Here is a 6,026-nt window from a genome sequence, read left to right on the forward strand (position 1 = left end):
TTTTTTTTTATTTCCTTTCTGGTCATAGTTATTGACCGCAGAAGAAAAATTGTCATCAATCTTTGTAGAATTGTTAAGGACAATAACATTATTGTTGTTTTTGGATCGAAGACGTTATGATTGATTGATTAATTGTAAAGAATGTTTGGAACAAAATAATACTTTTTTTATCATGTTGTATGAATTATAACAAAATAATGAATTATTTGTACTATTTTATGTCAAGTGCTGATAGTGATGACCATTTGTAAGTGATTTTTGTATTAGTTATAAATGTTCTTTTAATTAAATAGATATTACTTATTTAGACTTTATATAATTATTGGCGTGGAACATGTACAATATTATATTTCTTATTTCCAAATGAAATTAAAAATTATCTCAATGAAAGATTAAATATTCTATTATACGCTATTCTTTTTATTCTTAAGTAAGTATAAGAGCAACATTTAGGAAGGATGAGAGAAGAAGTTGCTCCAGCAGTGCAAGAGTCAGCGCTGGTACTATTTCTAGAGATTGAGATAGTGTTCAGTCATCCGGTGCTCTTGCTGGTCTTGGTGGTAGGGCAAATCATTTGTGTTTTACATGAATAATATGAAATAGTTGGTAAGATATGTTAAATGACTATACATGCATTTATAATTAGTTCATTATCTCATGAATTAGTGTATTACCTCTTTAATTAATAATAAATAGATCTAAAAGTATAAAATTCATTATCAATGATCCACATAAAATTAGATAACTATTTTAATTTTCAAACAAACACTCTTACTCTAACAATAAATACTTAACATTTACAAGTCAAACATTATAATAAGATGTTTAAGGACTTATGTGGAGCACGATTGTCATATACTATAAGTTTATAGTAATGGATACACTTGGCTACACGCGCAACACACGTACCCAGAAACTAGTGTATTAATAGGCACAACACTTACTGTTGCACCGTGAGGCCAAATGTTGATATATACAGCAACAGCTTATCGATGGTTGATTCTAGGCGCGCATGAATTCCACTACCCTGCATCACAATTCAAACTCTTTGCACACGAATATCCCACTTCTTGCTGCATTGGAATTTATCACCTGCAGATCATGAGTTTTCACATGTTTGTGATGATGGTATTTCATGAAATATTTTACAAAAACTGAGATACAGGATAACTTGCATATGGTACAGAGGTTCCCAAACCTATTGATTACGTTATGCTTCAGATTATGAACTTTTGAATGACAGTTCATTAAACATATGTATCACATTTTGTATCTTAAGTTTTAATATGAATATTGACGTACCGTTTTCTTCCTCCTCATCTCTCTCCTTCATTTTCTTTCCCTCTTACCGTAATTGTTCTTTTCAATAGTAATACCAAAGGGTCTGATGTATAAAATGTGGTTAAGACTTTATCAACGTCATAGAAGGAAACAATTCTGCAGATAGTCAGACATATAAAAAGTTATTTTCGAGACATTGACCAAATGGTGCTTTTAAAACATTATCCCACAATGTTAATTTACACACATAAAAAAAAGAATAGTAGTTTATAAGATAAGAAGAAAACAGAAATATTAAGAAAACAAAACCTATAACCATATAGGTCAGGGGCAGATGTATATTGTCGAGACATAATATAATCCCCTGAATGTTTCAAATATAGTCAAACTTGTTTATAACAATCATGAGGTGCAATAATATTTCTACTTAGTATTTAAAAACAGACAGTTCAGTCGAGACTTTCATCAAACAAATTGTAGACATATTTTAACAAGAATCAGAACAGCAAAAGAATGGAGAAGAACCTGTTCACACATAATGCTACTTAAATAACGGGATATTCTTCCGGCCAATGACTTGAAGCTCGTCTCCTCCCCTCATATCTTCAGCATATTCCTTAATCTTCATTGCGGAATCTTCAAGTTGAGGGCTCTCTATAAGTTTGATAATTTTGAGTAACCAAATATCCCCAAAACTAGGCGGAATCTCCTCAAGATCACAACATCCCTCCAGTTCTAATTTCTCAAGTGCGGGAAAGGATTCCTCTCCAACCACCTACTTGGAAAGAGTCACTTGACGTAACTTCAAACATTTGAGATTCTCAAAGGTGTCTTCCTCCCCCATGTTCCATTCTTCTCCCTGGATGATTGTACGAAAAAGGAGCAACTCTTCAAGGTTGGGCAGTCTCACTATTGTTGATAGTGAATCGGATGTCAGAGGAAAGTTAAACAGCCACAAACGTTTCAAACTCGAAGGGAAGTGAAAATTCCATGGCCGATTTGTCGCTACAGAGCGCCCACTGTCATTTGTATTTGATCTAACAAAAGCTACAGTGAGGTCTTCTAGTTCAGATAGGAAATCCAATTTCGGGAACCAATATTGCTCTGTTGAATAATCCCATGACTCCTTGAGTTCAAACTGAAGCACTTGAAGATTGGGAAGCCTTTTGAAAATATCCTCTGTATCTTTCGAATAGGAAAGCACGAGTTGCCCTAATAATGTCAAGTTCTATAACTTTGTGTCCTCTGCTATCAGTACTGATTCATCTGCATCCATATCAAAGAAAGAACAAGCAGTCATGACCAGCACTCGCAACTTTACAAGATCCCAAATTCTCGGTAATAGTATCACGGTTGATTCTTTGTTATCCACCAACAAGATTTCTAGATTCCAGAGGTTTGAGAGAGACAAAGGCAGAGATTTAACTCGTGTCCCAATGAATAAGAACCTCAAATGAGTCAACATGCATATTTCATTCAGCAAAGAATCATTCACCATGATAAAAGAGGGATCCAGGTTCAATGCTCTAAGAAGCCTCAAGTGTCTTAGGTGAAATGTATCAAAAAGACATTCGTCCAGCTCGGCTCCATTTATCCTCAAAGAATAGAGGTGTTTACCAGAATGCCTTTTCTTATTTGAACCGAACAGGACAAAATTAACCCCAAAGTGCTCCTCCTCCTCCTCATCATCATCATCAACATCATCAATGGTAATTTGACGTGGCAACAAATATGATGGAGCACTTGAACTTATCAAATCAAACAACTTTTCCTCTCTTGCTTTTATCAAACAAAAGTCATGCACAAGATCATGAATTTGGCAAGTCGGGTTATCACCTATCTCATTGAAACAAATTACCAAGCTACTGGAAATTAAATCATCCAAATAAATGTTCACCACTTCTTCCATACTCTTCATTTCTGTCTTTTCCACAAACCCATCAGAAACGCATACAGTTTTCAACACATAGATTGAGACTGCACAGTCCTCCAGCTTACTTGCAAAGTAAAGCAAGCATGGCTTCAGGTGATCAGGTAAGTGGTCATAACTTATTTCTATAACTTTCATCACTTCCACTTCATTCTTCAAAATAACGGAATGCAAATTATTTACAACTTCACGCCATACACTCTTTTTCTTTTCCATCCCAGCAATGACTCCAGCAATCAGATCCACAACCAAAGGAAGCCCTTCACAATTTTCGGCTATTTTTTTTCCAACATCCAATAGTTCATTAGGGCAACTCTCATTTCCAAATGCCCTTTTCTCTAATAACTCCCAACTTTCTTCTGGACTTAGCAATCGAAGATTAAGAGGATCAGTGTAGAGCTTTCCATGCAAAGCCACTTCCTTTTTTCGAGTTGTCAAAATAATTCTACTTCCTTTCTCAACCTCTGGAAAAGTTCTTGTTAACTCATCCCACGTAGTAGTATCCCACACATAATCTAAGACAATAAGATACCTATTTCCATACAGTTGTTTCCGTAGCTTATCAACAACATCAATATTCTCACTCAATTTTGAATCTGAGCCATTAACTTGATTAAAAAATTTATTCAACAACTTCTTCTCGTCATATTCTTGGTCGACTGTGCACCATGCACGAAGGTCAAAATGACTAGACACTGATTTATGATTGTATACTTTGTATGCCAGAGTAGTTTTACCTGAACCCGGCATACCAATGATCGAAATGACATCTAGATCTGCCGGTCCATTGATGAGCTCTCTACGTATCAAGTTTGTCTCCTCCTCAAAACCTACAATTATTTTATCAGTTGTCAATGACTTTCTCTCAACTGGTTTCTTGGGAGAGTTCACAACGATGAGACCTCTATTCTTGGGAATCTTCTCATGTAAATCAGAGACCTCTTCTTTGATAAGCTTCATCTTCTTTATGGTAATGGGAAGTGAGAAAATAATATGTAAGAGACCATTATCTCTAATAATAATTGAATCAATGACATCTTTTACCTCATATACCACATTTAAAACACGAGCCCAGAGATCTCTATTCAATCCTTGCTCAATATTCACGAAAAAAGATCTTATTGATTCTAGGTCTTCTTTCACCAGCCCAATTTCTTCCTTTATCAAAGCAATTGAATAAGCATTGGAATCTAGCAAATCTTCTAAGTGTCTCTGTAGCAGATACATGAAGAGAGGTCCATCACTCATGGGGAAGCAACATTGAGATGAATCCGGGACTTTCAGATAAACATGTTTGAGATCTTCCTTGAGGAGATCAATATTTTCTAGCAAATTTGTCTCGTCGGTACTCTCTTTATTCCTTAATTTCTCTTCTATGTCGCGAACAAGAGTTGATACCTCCTTGATAAGTGCTCCAACAAGTGCCAAAAGATCAAATAATTTGTAATGATGAATAAAATCCTTGGGCATATCAGAAAGATTAATCAATACGAATTCCATCATGACATGAATGTTTCGAGCCCCTGAAGTGCTAGGGGTAATAACAGTTACCATATGCTCTTGTAGATGAATCAAATATTCTCTGAGAATGTCCGGAGAGGTTTCCAGGAGCTTCTTAATGAAGCGTCCAACTTCTGCTGAAGCTGAAGCTTTCAAATTTGTATAACATATGTGCATAACCTCCAGTTCAGTTAGAACAATCTTCAAGAGTAGACGTGCTAGCTTGAAGAGTCGAGAGTCTTCATCAGTTTGATCATCCTCATCTAGCTCGGAGAGTTGAGCATTTTCATCAGTCTGATCATCCTCATCTAGGTCGGAGAGTTGAGCATTTTCATCAGTCTGATCATCCTCATCTAGCTCGGAGATTTGAGAGTTTTCATCAATTTGATCATCCTCATCTAGCTCGGAGAGTTGAGAGTCTTCATCAGTTTGATCATCCTCATCTAGCTCGGAGAGTTGAGAGTCTTCATCAGTCTGATCCTCCCAAAGGAAGTGTCCTACTCTCTCAGCCATGAGACGAAACTGAGGTAAGACATTCTCAACCATCTCATGCATAATGCAATCATTCACTATCAACCCATCGAAATCTCTTACGTTGTCACATACATTCTGAAGAACCTCATATTGAGTCACTCCAGGAAACATCTTTTCAGCACGATGCTTGGACAGATGATGGAGATTCAGGAGGAGGAAGTTCAAGTGCTCCTCAGTCATGGTGGCGCTTGATGTAGAACGATGATGTGAGCTACAATGATCGATATTATCCCTGAGGGTAGCAAGGACATGATGCATGTCGTATTTACACGGGCCGTTGTTGCCAACATCATATAAAATTGATTGAAGCAGATTCTCAACCTCTTTTCCTTTGGCAGTCATTACATCTTCAAACTGCTCCAAACCGAAATAAGAAAGCTGGACATATGTACAAATAAATGGCAGATCCACATCAAGGGCTTTTTTATTTTCCTCATTCTTTAATATCTCTAGGAAATCCCGAAGATCGGCAATGTCCTTGCGAAGAGCAGAAAATAACACCTGCCAAAAGATGAAATGTCTTATCAATATTCTAAGCCACATATCTACAATTCAATACTTCACAGTTTAATTACTCTATCAAATAACATACCAATGAGTTGTTTGCTTCTTCATTATCTTTTCGTTTTCCATGATTGTAATTTTCCTTTCAAGTTCTCAAGACCTGATGCATAAAAAGTATATAAAAACTTTATCAGGTAAGAATTCACCCGCACAGGATAAGATCATGCAGCTATTGATTTGTTGTAAACATGCTGGTGTGAGTAAGAATTTAGCCCAA

The 6,026-nt window shown here is 36.2% G+C and overlaps 1 pseudogene; it reads right to left on the minus strand.

The window, feature by feature from the left end:
• Positions 1-788: 788 nt before the first annotated feature.
• On the minus strand, positions 789-5,788 carry LOC125873977 (putative late blight resistance protein homolog R1A-3; annotated as a pseudogene).
• Between the last annotated feature and the right edge of the window lie 238 nt (positions 5,789-6,026).

This window comes from Solanum stenotomum, chromosome 8, assembly GCF_019186545.1.
Source record: "Solanum stenotomum isolate F172 chromosome 8, ASM1918654v1, whole genome shotgun sequence".
Classification (NCBI taxonomy): Eukaryota; Viridiplantae; Streptophyta; class Magnoliopsida; order Solanales; family Solanaceae; genus Solanum; species Solanum stenotomum.